The following is a 15,561-nucleotide window of genomic DNA, read 5'->3' on the forward strand; positions in this document are numbered from 1 at the left end:
CACTGTCAATGATGTACAGAACAGGTGACACCAGCATTAGTCACCCCTGAACAAATAGTGCCTGCTCTGAAGGGTAAAACGACCACTGCCAGGAGTGGAACAGGCAGTCATGTACACAATCACCCAATACTATTGCTAGGCAAGATGTACATACGGTAGGGTTGCCACAGTTGAACTGACCAATGTGGGACATACGCCAGATGTCAGCAGGACGACACACACCCGGCCAGGACGAAAACCAGAACAACAGTGTTTTGCATAGATAAAAAGCTTATAGTCTAGTAATGGTCGCAGGTACGTGTTCCATGTCCTGTAACATGTAGGTGGGTCAGATACAGAATAAGTGTGTCATGCAACTATGACATAAACTATAGGGAATATGTTTGTCGCAAAGTCGCAGGACATTTGCTATGTTCACAAATATTTTGCAGGACACAACTGCACAAACAGGGATTGTCCCTCGCAAAGTGGGATGGGAGGTAATCTTAACCCATGGCAGGTGTGTAATGTGACAGGTACAGACACAAACGTGCGGAGTCCAGGAAACACAGTATACACTGACAAACACACAATGAAAGGCGTAGCGTGCCTGTCACCACCCCTGTCTGAGATATGTATATATATATATATATATATATATATATATATATATATATATATATATATATATATATATATATATATATATATATATATATATATATATATATATATATATATATATATATATATATATATATATATATCTACACATATATAATACAGATAGAAAGGGTGATAGCGTGATATATGTCGATATACAAGGGGTCACTGGCATCTGCAAATATATAGATAGGTCGACGACATTCTAAACACTTTTGTGGTACAAATAAACAGGATACCGCCAACTATGAAATGTGTCACACACCGACACGCGTAACCAGGAGGATGAAAGACAGAAAGAACACAGTACTGGAACAGTAGAACTGCAAGCAATAGGACGATAGTAAGGACAAGTAGTCACCGCTGTCGGTGGTGCAGTCCACGTAGGTACCGTATACAACTGTGGTTGTGAGTGATGTAGCCTGTGTATGTGTGTGTTGAGGGTGCCATGTGTGTTCCAGTGTGACTAAAGTGTGTGTGTGTGTCCGCATAGTGTGTCTGTAGGTGGCAACTCGGAGGTAGATGATTACGGTAGGTGCGGGTATAGCTATCCGTAGGCATGCGGTAAACACCTGTCCCACATTGGGAGGGACAGCCCCCCCCCTGGGCAGGTGTGTCCTGACATGAAACATTAGAAAGGGCAACTGTCCGTGAGTGTAGGACATTAGTATGTCCCACATAATATGCAATAGTTGCAGGAAATACTCATGCATGTATGTAAGAAACGGAAATGTTACATGCAAACCGATAAGTAGTGAAGGACCACGAACAGTAGGTATGTAATGAGGATAAAAGTATGTGCTATCCTGTGTACTGACCGTGGCCATATGTCAGCCTGTAAACACCACTGTGTGACCCGCAAGTGTCCAACTATGGCCATATGAAAAGGTGGCAAGCCATGTGACAGAGGGTCTGACACCAACACCACTGCAATGACTGCAAATATCTGGGACAGACATACACGGGATAGCGTTCATTTACAAATATCCCTGCACATATCGCCGTACATCCGGAGGTATGGAAGTATCAACCGCACCTGCATACCATATAGAAACCAATTAACAATGGCCCAAAGTAAATTCCCGTAATAGAAGTCTATTAAGTGATAGCACTGTAATTAGGGAAGGGGCCCACACACATATATATGGACTACGTAGAAATGCAAGCCCCACAAAACCGTATATGCTACGTACACCCGCCTACATCCCCCACACTGTACAATAGCAATACAGACCGTAACCACAGCCCAAACATCTAGTTAGTCAATTACATCTGCTGAACCATTGACATACCTTGTGAGAGACATTTAAAGGCGCCATGCAAAATTGTATCTGTCGTATAACGGAACAAACGGCGATGTTACAGGTGTTTGCAATAGTCCTTTATCAGACGGGTGGGATGACAGGTACAGTCACAGGTAGAACCACATACTCAAGCCATCACACACAATCCATGGGGGACATGACCCCAAAATAGACTTGGCGCTACACAAAGCAGTTGCAATTACACACAACAAAACACAATACAGGCTGTCTCCCCGAAAGCAGGGCAAATGGCCAATGCCCAGGTGGAGAATTCAATTATACCCCACTGCTGCCGCGTAATTGGCGAATGGAGTAGCTGCACAGCTGAAGTGCACGTAATTAGTCACACCGGACCACCAATTGGCAGCAGTAAACCACATGTTGCAGGTATAAACGTACATAAGGATGACTTGCCAGATATGCAAACTGTATGCTCATACCGTATAACAGTTGAAAGAGTGATACAGAACAGCGAGATAGAGACGAAACACCAGAATGATATCAAGGTATGTATAACACTAACTGTATGTATAGTATGTTCTGTATTATGTAATGTCAGTGTATGCATAGCCTGGTTTGCAGTAATTAACGGTGTCCGTCATGCATAAAGTGGGGAGTGGTATTTATGTAGTGATGTCTCGCTGATCGAACTAATGCTTGTAGAAGATTTGCGTCCAGCAGTGGGCCACACGGTAAACAGCACAGACACCACAAGGGATGCAACATGACGGCGTTAAACAGAACAATGTCATACGACCCGCCGTCAGTGGCAGGGTATGTCCCATAAGTACGTGCCATAGCAGGGGATAGTATATGTCGATATACTGTAACAGTACGCATGTGTATGGGCATATAACATCAATGACATGTCTAAGGTGGACCCTCTGTGCAAGTAATGGTTGAATTATGGGATACCATGTAAAACATGTGTAATGTATAGTACAGTAGATTGATATGTCAGATATGTTACACAGGAGAACAGGCATATGATGCATAACAAAGGTATCATATAGTGATGTGAGTAGTATGTAATTAAGATATGTATAAACAGTTATGATGAAATAACTATGTACTGCACTCTGTGCATTTGCAAAGGACGCAAACATTACTCCCATACTAGAATAGCAGAAGAGATGTGACAGACAAACATGAACATGATCGGCATGTACAATAACAATATACATATGGCCCGTAGTCACGGGACATTGTAATAGCGTGACAGCCAATCTAACTGGAAAGGCTATACCAGTAACCATGCACAAAGGACATGTAATAGCTGCACAGGTTCATAGTGGGGTACCATGCAGTCTGGCAAGTCAATGTGTAACAACAACTACAGTGTGCACACCTGTGGCACCTCTCCAAGGTAGTGTCCTGTGAACAGAAGAGCCATGTGTAACCTGCATCACTGCACAGTACAGCCACTGCAGTGATCCCTGGCGTACATGTGTCCACCATCCAGCAAGCGAGGTATCACATGAACACTGCTACTGACTGTCCATGCATGATGTACATAGGAATCATGTCCCAAAGCATGGTGAGTGTCCGGTCTGGGAATGCAACCCCCAAGCACATGCCACACACAGTCGCGTGTGTGCACATATCCATGAGCATCATGGTCATAGTGGCTATTGTGTATGTTGTGTTTGTGGAGTATATCCATAAACATATTCGCAGACATGGGCCCTGTCTTTGCAGCAGACATCACCCCTGAGTATGTAATCTGCAAATGTGTACAGATGTGGTGTCTGTACATAAGCCACATACATTAACAGTTGTAGCTCAATAAACATCATGGCGTTTTAATGTTGGGTTATGTAAAGCTGTTGTGTAAGGTACACCCTACGCGGGGTGTTGTACCCATGGATGTGTATATACGTCCGGTGTTCAGAGGTGCAATGGGTGCCTATGTACCAGCTACACACCCAGTACAGACATGTGTGAACACATAGAAGGATATCCACGCCACAGTGGCAATGTGGTAATCACAGGAGTGTGTGCGACATACATGTGTCTTACAAACATGTACAATGCAACATGTATTTAGGGGACTGACACCTATGTGATAACCAGTGGGAGGATGGTGTACTGCAAAGGTAATGTTCACACCAAGTGTCATACAGGTAGAGGCCATGATGTTCATATCGGTATCTGTCACAGTGACACTCATATGGATAGGGTCTGTATCAGCTGGTGAAGTAACAACGGTGCTGGGTATGCAGTGGTCTGTAAAGCTAGGCATGGAAGTCCCCTCAGTGGTAGCCTGTACCTCAGGGAAGCATATACCGAACATGAGGGCCCCATGACTGAGGACTGTGGTAAGCCAAGTGTAACTGGATTGCAGTATGTGATATGGTATGCCACCCTCAGTGTGTGTGTCCCGTCCATTAGCCACATTGCATAACATCTGGAGACATATGTTGTGATGTGCAGGTGGATGTGTATGTAGTCAATACCAGAATGGAGAACGGTGCTGAATGGCAGCGAGAGGACAATGCAGGCTGTGTGGACACCCGTATCATCATCAACTACTCTGGTGACTGTAGGAAAGGTGTTCACCAGGTGTAGGAGGAATGCTGTGGTCCCAACAAGACCAACCCAGCTGGCATCAAAGGACTGGAGCACAACAAAGACTCGACGAATGATGTCCATGATGATGTGCCCTATAGCCATGCATAACAGTCCAGTGAGGTGTGTAGGGCAATAGTCCCAGTCATGCAGTGTGGCACCAATTGTGAGGAGTGTTACTGTCGCTGTGTGCCAGTCAGGGGCCACAATGTCTGGTACAAGGCTATTACTGAATATGGTGTCCCAGGGGGGAGACATGCTGTTCAGAGTTCTGTGGACATCATAGCCTGGGATATTGCAGGGTGACAAGGGGCCTGTGTCCTAGGACATATAGAGTGCAGGTCAGTACTGTGTAGGTGTGACTGCAGGTACACCGCAATGTACCTGCAAGGAATGTGGCCCTGCAGGGAGTGAGAGGGTGTAATGTTAGCAATGAAGCCATCAGACAGCATGTTGCCAACATCACCTGTTACTGTCATGTTGCAGAGTGACAGTTGTATGTGTGAGCAGATGTGGGTATTGTATACGACTACCGACATACCACCATAATGCCTTGTAGTACATCTCAGAACGTGTCGCAGTAATGTGTACGTAGCTAGTTATGGTGTATGTGATGTGGGATCCTGTGGCCCTACCGAGGCTGACCAGTGAGTCACCCCACCCATGGGAATGTACACCACTGTGTAACAGTCCCCACCTGTTGTTGTAAAGTATGTCCATGGAACTGCACCCCCAGATTGTCGTCTGTATTCTGGTGTGTACCAGCATGGTTCTGTGTGGAATAGCATGAACCACATTGTTGTGTACGTGCTATTGAAGTGCACTGGGCTATGTCTCAGTGTTTGCATGTGCATTGTCCACCTGCACGTGTGTCACGACAACAACTACCGCTGTCATACGACATCTGTAGTTGGTGTTGTAGTACTCATCTACTGTGTATGCCGTGAAGTGTGTGGTGCCGGTATGTGGCTAACAAGGGTGGGTAGCAGATGTTTGGATTCCACCAATGAGGGGATAACCGCAGGTGCGGAACAGCAAGCACATGTTGGTAGTGTCCATGTCAAGGATACTGTTGGTCTTGGAGGTGGTGTATGGGTCAAACCAGCTGAGCGGAGGTTATGACTCATGCACAATGTACGCCTAATGTGTCAGTACATGTGTGGCTATCACAGTTAAGTGTGGGTTACTGTCAGTCTCACATTAGTAGCAGCAGTAGTTCCGGACACAGTTATATGCACGTGGAGCACCTGTGATGCATTGTGCAAAGTAACTAGCCGGGATGTGTGTACAACATAGTGGAATATGGGGACACCTCAGCTGTGGGTGTGCCAGTCCATGTATGTGCCTGAGAGGTACTGTCTGTCTATACCCAGTCATTGCAGGTGTGCTCCGCAGAGCCAAGAGGCAGGTCCCAGTCACTGCAGAGATATTGCAGTGGTGCAGTATCAGGTGTGTCTTGCCTGCGTGCGTCACAGAGGATGATGTCAAGCATTGTGCGACATGACCACATGCTTCGCTAGCCAGTTCCCATTCTGGTGGTGACTGTTATTGGGCACTGTGCAAGACAGGCAGTATAAAAGCAGCAAGAGTCCAACATGTGATCCGTACTCCCAGGGCTGACAGGTGCAGGTCAAATGTGCCACAGCATCATGTTGTTTGGCCGGGTCTGTCAAAGTGGACGTATACTAGATGCCTGTGGAATGACAGCAGAAGCATGGACAACTGTTGGGAGTGACACAGTCATTCGTATTACAGTGGTAACAGGTCCAGATGACCGCAAAATACTTCCCATGGCGTGGACCACACCATCAGGTCGACAACACTGGTGGGCTATCGCATGTCCCTGCACACGTAGTCTGTGCCCTGAGTGACAACTTCAGTCACACAAACATGGAAGGGGTGTCACATCATACCTGCTGACTTGTGGCATGTGTGCATAAGTTATGTTACAGAACCAGTTACTGGACAGCAGGATGTAAGTGACTATTGCCTTGTGTAGCCTGCAGAGTGGAACAGCAGTGTGACTGCCGACAGTCACCTAAGACAGGTGTGTTGTGTATGTTATGACACCCTATTGGCTGTATGTGATGGGCACACGTGTCTGTGGGCTATAGGTTGGTGTGGTTGTGTTTGGCGATGTGGGCTGTCATTGGTGCCCACACAGGGTATGGAGGGGTACTGTACAAGGTGTCTCCGTATGTGTGGCCTGTGGTGGGGATCATGTGGGACCATGTGATGTGTGAGATGCGTTGCCAATGTTGCACAACCCCACATGACTGTCAGGTGCAGTCAGGGTTGGTGACAGTATAACCCCCAGCAGGGCTGCATATGTGCATCCTCTACAGGCTGTACTGTTGTATGTTGGGAGGTGTGCATTGACTGTGGACATGAGAATAGCTCTATTGCCACATGTACAACATAGTCATCATAGTGACAGGCAATAGCACTGCTACATGCCAGTTGGACATGCCTGTATATAAGTGGTACGTGGCAAGTGGACAGGCCATAGAAACCACCATGTCTCACGAGGTATGTGAGAGATGTGTGTACAACAGCTGTTGTACAGTTATCAAGCTGGAAATGTATGGACAGACAGTGTACCTGTGAGGACTGGTGTGAAATGGGTGCGAAATTAAGCAGTAGCTCATAACGTGCCAAGAAGCTCTGAAAAAGTGCTGATCATGCCCATACATTACAGATAGGGTGTTGTATACTATCAACCCACAAGTGTTGACAACAGTCATGATTGGTGGCACCGCATCAAAACACTGTCGGCTATGGTCTGCAGGTCCATGAACCATTATCAATGTAGATGTTAGCAGTACAGATGTACAAGACTGTACTGATGTTTGGCTACAGATGCCTGTGTATGTCACAGGAGTGTTCTACTAGTGGCCTGTTGATAGACATACAACTACCAAAGGTGCTACAGTGACATGTGCATATCACACGGTGTCAGCTACAGTAAACCAGGGTTAATGTGTTGTACCCCATCTGCATTGTAGCCCATACCACACAGACAAATGTCAGCCATCTGTGTATGTGATGATGTGAATGGCCATGACCTATGGGCAATTGTTGTCACAGTGTTGTGAACAACATACAGAATGGGCTGTGTGTGTGATGTGTGTGACACATGTGCACATTCTGGTGGATGATATCAGCAATGACACCACTAGGGGAATACCCCCGTACCCATTAAGAAACACCTAGGCTGTGGTCAACAGTATGGACACTGTGTTAGGGATGGTGTAGTGTAGTACACCTCCCTGAGCTGGTGACATCTCCCTGGCCCTTTAGGTAGTCATCCAAGGAACCCATGACATGACAGGGTGGTATCCATGAGCACGGAGATCATTGGACAGGCATACACAGCAACCGTGTGACCAATATTGGAATACACATCACCCTCCAGGGGTAGGGCCCATGCGTGGATTTCCGATACCAGCCTCCAAAATACTCACCTCTAGTATGCAGCATGCTATCCACCTTGCATACAGATTTATGCCACACTATGCTGTTAGACATGCTACATGTCCATAGCCTGATCTGAAAGACATACGTCATGGACAACCACTGTCCTACGACTAGGATAGCCACATGCTGGACAGATCCCTGTGCCATACCTGTGACATATCCTGCCATACATTGCAGCCCTGTCCACATAGCTGCACATATCATCCCTGCCATACATGGTGTGATGGCCATATGGTAGATGTAGTATCATCTATCTGGATCAGTAATGTGTCACTGATGCCCCTCGTGGTGGCGTAATGGGTGTTGGATACAGCTAGGAAACCCAGCCCGTACATGCTATAGCCGGTAACCTTACCTGTGAATGACGTCCGACTAGCCATTGTCCCATGTCTATCACATGTGCAACACAGGTGATCTGTGGCAGGATGTTGAACAGCTGTGCAGTGTAGATGTCTATAGAAAAACAGATGCATGTACAGGTTTCCATGTGTACTTGGTGCATTGTCACTGCCCAAGTCCAGTAAGGCTGTGTCTGTGTTGATATGTGACATATCCACAGCATCTAGGTCAACAGCATTACCGTGGATACATCAGGCATGGGTAGATAGGTAAGAACATCAGTGCATGCAAACAGACATGTCCACATGGAGACTGACGTCACATGCAGTAGGAACACTAATTAGGTGACACACATATATGGGTCATCCCCATATATACATCCTGGGTGTTACATGTGAGGGACACATACATGCCAGTCGTGTTAGTGTCATGTTGATTTGCAAAGATAACTGTGCAAATGTACTAGAATGTATGTGAAGCAGTATCACTGTACATGTCTGTAAATGCGACCTGTCACCTTCATCATTTCTTACAGATAATGCCACGTACACACCTACCAGCATATAGCCGACAGTAGGATGATGTTGTAATACCGTACCTCCATGAAAACTACGAGGTGTTATTTAGCCATGTGCCACAGCATGCACAGCAGCGGGATGACCTGTGGCAGGATCTTCGCAGGAGGGTCAACGAAGTGGGCGGCCACAACCGCACTTACCAGCAGGTGTGCAGACACTGCATGGACCTCATTCATCATGCAAAACAGGGTGCCACTGCAATCACCAGGGAACAAGGTGGTACGGGTGGTGGGCCACCAACCCAGCCTCCACCCACACACACAGAGGAGCTACTGGCCAGTCTGGGAACACCCTCAGAACAGCCCCCACAAACAGTAGCTGCCATCGTGTAGGTGGGTGTCTCCCAACCAATGAGCCTGGAGTTGCCTGGTAAGTCAGTACTGAACATATGGCCAGTATATCCCAGGTACGTGCATGTGTCAGTGTATGTCATGTAATGTAACAACATATGCAAGGTATGTGGACACACATGCTTTATGCTACCCTGTGTATGCACCATACGTCTGAACTGTATGGGTATTTGCAGGATGTCCAGATGTCTGCCTCATATTGTTGGTGTGTTCCCCTTAATATCTGTCCCTTTCTGGCAAATAGCTGAGGAATGGAGTCATTAAATGATGACATACAGTTGTGTTTACGACTGCACATTCCGTTGCAAACTCATGTGCATGCAAACCTATTGGTCTATCAAATATCCAGGTTAGTAAGAGCAATATGCCACAGTTGTCCCTATACATCCCCCATCATAGTAGGCTTTATCCACATTTATTGTTCTAAGAAGTTGAGAGGTATGGTATGCACACATATGCTGACTATATGCTATTGTACAGGCAAATGTGTTAACCTGCACTGTGCACCCTGTGGCTGTCATACAGTCATGGATAATGTTCATACTGCTGTGTCACCCTATACAAGTACCTCTGGCATGCCGCACAGACAAGAGTCCGTTGCAGGTGAGTCTATCATCAGTATCAGGCATGTCAAAGCATAGATCTATTCACCATGTGGCCAGTTAATACATGGATATATAGGTTGCATCACCCATCATCCACACAGGCCAGTGCAATATATACAACTGAAATGATACACAGACATGAAACTACAGTATTTGTCATTGCTACATGTGTGTCCAGCTGTGCATACAACGGTGGAGGTGTTCTACAATGGAGGCATATGTACTATACAGTGGAACAACATGTGTGGTACACAAACCAGTACTGCACAGTGAGCATTGATATGGGCAGACCACAGGCATCACCATTGTGTTATATGCCCCTGCAATGGTTTCACACATTGTGATGTTCCATCCGACATGTCTGAGACACGTAGCGTTTTGGTCGCAATATTGTCACAATTTCCCACAACCCATACCCCACATACCACACATACACCTGTTGTCTGCATAGCCCTGTGGATGGTGACATAACCAATATCTATGGGTGTATGTCATATGGGACAACACAGACATGTGTGATAGATGGCCATCACATACATGGCCAACACATGTGCACACATGGCCATGGGGGATGGCCAGAGACACGTAGCCACACAGAAGATGGGATGTGGATACACCCTGCCCCACTTTGTCCACACATGGTCCAAGTACAGCCGTACTAGACCGATTGTACAGATGATGTGGTACACTGCACATCATAAATGCCTGTGCACAGCTAGTGGAGGTGTCAGTGACATGTACCTCATAAGATGTGTTGAACATGATGTCTGTGTCATAGCATGATGGTAGTCACCTTCACAGGTTCCACTGACAGTGACACCAGGCCACAGAAACTGTACTTCCCCCCCTGCCATAGGACATCACTGTTAGCTGTGCACCATGTGTGTGTGGTACATCAATGTCATGTGTGAAATGGTGATGTGACAGGTCCGCTATGTGTGGACATGGTTGCCAGGCAGCTTCTATAGTCATCGTGCAGGGGTGTCATCTGTATGTCCTCCAGTGACCTGTCACATGACACAGCATGGTTGGGTGTGTATATACCTCAGCATCGTAGGTCACAATCCACAGGTATGTCATGGGTATGCATGCAGTTCTGGATATGCAATGTGTACATAACATGCACTGTTTAGCAATATAGACGCCTCATGATGCCATGCAATGGCACAGTGTCTGTACATCACACTGTACAGCAATGTAGACAGCCCAGTCCCCTACCATGCCCATGCACATTTGCTCAACATGCATTCTATCTGTAGGGCATATGGACAACACCGCAATGTGATACCCAGTATGATGCTGTACATGTGTCACAACAGTGTCAGGCATGCATGCATGTTAATGAACATGTCAGCAGATTACATGTCAAGGTCACATCAGCCATGTGTACTGTTATCCTGTTCTGGTCCACATGGTGTATCACAGGAATGCATGCATACTACCATGATCGTGTGAATTGCATGGATAATGATATGACACCTGCCTGCTGTACTGTGCATTCCAGGGGGTATGCTTACAAATACTATTGATGTCTGAGCTGCATGCTGTCAGCTGTATCACAAGCATGCTGCATGCCATCTGTCATCTCACATGCATGGTGTGTCAGTGTGTGTGTCGGTGTGTGTGTGTGTGTCAGTGTGTGTGTCAGTGTGTGTGTGTGTCAGTGTGTGTCAGTGTGTGTCAGTGTGTCAGTGTGTGTGTCAGTGTGTGTGTGTCAGTGTGTGTCTATTGTAATGTAGAGTATTTCTTTGCATTCACAGGTGATGTAGGTGCGTTACCCTCCTGCGGTCCATCTGATAGTGTCCCCACAGATGCTAGCAGTGATGAACATATGCATGAGGTACAGGCAGGGATGACAGGGGTGGAATCTGTGCCAACGGTTGCCATCCCAGCTATGTCCCCCTCTTCCCCGCACACAGTTCAGCTGCCAAAACATACCGCATCTACAGTGGCCATAGAGGAAGGACAGTCAGCATTTGTTAGCGTTGAACAGGAATGTGTGGTGGCTACAGAAGGTGTGTCTCCACACCATGGTGGCAGTATACTGACTGCAGATGTGCCACACAGGCATGTGGCTGGTGCTGCTCGTAGGAGGACCTCTGGCAGACATGCACCTGCAGGACATAGCACAGCAGCTGGGATCACCAGACGCATGTTCCAGACTGTAATGGTGGCACAGGCACGTGCCGAACGGCAGAACAGAGAAGGGCAGAGGCTGCAGAGGGCTGCTATCAGTACCCTAAACAACAACATCCAGGCATTGGCAGGTGCTCAACATCAGCTTGCTGATGTTCTGGACAGGTGATTGGGTGACATGGTCAGAATCCTCGACCGTGGCATGGCAATCCATGAGCGTGAGCTGTCTGTGCTGGAACATCTGGTAGGGGTGAGACATAGGACACATGGACGTAGGCCAGCTACACCAGCTAGTGCAGGTCAGCGTGAGCCTGCCACCTCACATGGCCACTCCCATAGTGCTGGTAGCAGTAGCAGTGCAGCTGGTGCTGCGATGTCCACAGCAGGTCACAGCAGGCCACGTGGACATGGCCCTGGACGTTCCTGGTGGGGACACGGTTCCAGTGGCCATGTGTCATCGGACAGTAGCCATTCTGTACCTCTGCCTGGTAGTGCCCATGCAACCCCTGGCAGGCACAGGACACGTGGCCATGTCCGGTCACAGTGAGCTGTACACCCTGGTCTGTACAATCTGGAGCTGTCCATAATACCCTTGTGTAGGCCTCACAAATGACAGAACTGTGTGCACACATACACGCACACAGCAAACACAACTGTAGGGCTCCACAACACCCACATGCATACGGAACAGACATGTCCATTCAAATCACTGGTCCTTACCCGCACACATGATGTCATCCATTGGAGCAGCCTATGCCCCTGGCAAACAGTATCACCCTGTGCATATGATGAAGCCTGTGCTGCATCCCTGTCATCCACACCATCGGTGCAGGGATATGCTCATATGGTCTGATGCACAAGGTGAACAGAATAGTGAGAGGTGTATCTAACATTACTTGTGTGTGCATATTGCAGGATGTGTATGTTGTATTGGTCATGTGTGAATACTGAGATGTGAGAGGTGTATCTAACATTACTTTTGTATGCATATTGAGGGATGTGTATGTTGCATTGGACGTGTGTGAATACTGAGAGATGTGTATGTGACATCAGTGGTGTACTGTCAACATGCACCAGTCATACCATATAGTCCAGGTGCAGCATGCATTGAGATATGTTCACAGTATGTGTCTCAGTTACAACAGTAACAGCATGTTCGTAATGCCCTGGTTCCCTCCTATGGTGTACTGGCATGTGCCTACAGGTAGCAGTGTTTGTAGTCTCCCATGTGTAACTGTGGAGTACTCACAGGCACGTATGGCAATATCAGCATGCTAAATGTACCCTCAACCTGACTGTTGGACAGTCGAACATGACACAGATGTCCAAACATGACACAGATGTCCGCACATATACTGCACTTGAAGCATGTGGTCAGTTGAACAGGCTACAGCGGACAGAGATGTGACATACACACCGGGAAACATTACAGGTATATTGACATGGTGCAGGGGTTGTACACAGCAGTCAGGCCAATGATGACGTTAGAGGCCACCTGATAGCATGAGGCCACACTGTGTAGCAGTAATACCCTGTCACAGTACAGGAACATGGCCACATTCACGGGGTCTACAGCACTATAACACACCCCATAGTGTTCATGTGTGGACCCTTGCCTATGTAGTCATCACCCTCACAGTACTTTGCACCCACACGACGTGGCACAGATAAGGGACATGCACAGGTAGCCAGTATGGCTGGGACCGATGGCATCAACAGGGTAGTAGACTGCATCACCATGAGGGGTTAGTGATCCTGTTTCCACAGTATGGTAGCATACACCCTCACACCAAGCACCAGACAGCCATACATACATACATACATACATACACACACACACACTGTGGTGACCAGATATGTGTGTACGATTAGCCGATGTGTGTGATGCACCACACCTGCCGACCTCATGCTTTCTACACTGCAGTATGTACAGATCTCTACAATGGTGTACAGGGATGTGTTACATCTGGGATGTAGTCCCCACCATATGTGGCATGTGTGGTCACACAAGCGGACACACATGGCAGTGCTGGGAATGATACACCTGCCATATGATGATCCGTTTGATAGACATGCAGCGGTACTGTCCACAGTATGTGTACCAATGCTATGTCTGGCAATTGTGTGGCTATGTGCACATGGGAGGATGTCAGTGATACAGGTGTCACGTGACATACAGTTGGTTACACCTGACCACTGTGTATGCATTAAGTCATCACCATCAAGTAACAGTGACATAGCGTACTGTTTGCACATGGCATGGTAGGGTGGCATGTAACACACCTGTGAGCCATCCCCGGCACACATACATCTACACAGGTGGATCACCACTTATGTACACAGATCCCTCCATACGTGATGTACAACCAACTGTACTGTCTGTATGTCACCATATACAGGTGTCAATGATGGGGCTGCATTGCGACTGCATGTTGTAGTTAGGCACAGCTGTGTTACAGACATTGGCCACTGCACATGCATGGTTGCTGCATGCACAGTACAGATTGTACATGTGCGTTGTTCCTACATGTGTCTCCTGTAGCCATGTTTGTATGCATTGCTATTGGTGGACATGTGTTTTGACATACATGACACATGGACTGTGGTATGATATCATGGGTGTCATGGGAGACTACTACAGGGGAATGTGTCCTCCGTCAACATTGCTACCTCCTGTACTGTGAGCATTCAACAGACATGGACCCACCTTCCATTTGCATGTGTATGATTGCTTAGGCCACTGTTCTGCACGGGGGACAGCAAAGGCTTAGTTATGTACATATGTGTTGTGTGTGTGGTCCATGCACACATCCACTACATTCACATGTTTGACATATCCAAACATGTGTGTTCGTTGGTGTACAGCAACACTCATCTGTCACAGCTGTGTAAGACCCGGGGCCCCTGGTATGTCTTGAGCTAACCTGGTCATGTATAGTGGTATACTTGCAATGCATAACACCTGTTGGAACCCTGTCAGTACATGTGTACCCTGCACAGTTGCTGTAGACCTCTGTACAGTCCACTGGTCATGTGTCACATGGTGTTGTGGTAATGTATGGCTGTGTACTGCTGCAGCAATGACATGGTGATGTCTCGAGGACTACAGTGTATACTGTGGTGTGTACATCTGGGATCTGCACCTGTGACAGCTGTGATGGCAGCTGAGTGTGTACTGGTCATTGCATGTGTGTGACCGCTCGGTGCGTGGGGACAGTTATACCTTACTGTGCCTTTCTGTGTCTAGACTCCGTCCGCATGCAAGATGGCCCTTTGCAACTTCTAAGTGTGTGAGCATGCCCAGTATGCTGTTTTGTAGATGGACACACATGACAGTCCCAACTGAACCCTTGCAAGTTGAAACTCTGTCCGCATGCAAGACGGCCCTTTGCAACTGCTAAGTGTGTGAGCATGCCCAGTACGCTGTTGTGTAGATGGACACACATGACAGTCCCAACTGAGCCCTTGCGAGTTGAGACTCCATCTGCATGCAAGACAGCCATTTGCAACTACTGTGTGAGCATGCCCAGTATGCTGTTGTGTAGATGGACACACATGACAG

Source organism: Protopterus annectens, chromosome 3.part1 (genome assembly GCF_019279795.1).
Source record: "Protopterus annectens isolate FY-2018-M chromosome 3.part1, PAN1.0, whole genome shotgun sequence".
NCBI lineage: Eukaryota > Metazoa > Chordata > Ceratodontiformes > Protopteridae > Protopterus > Protopterus annectens.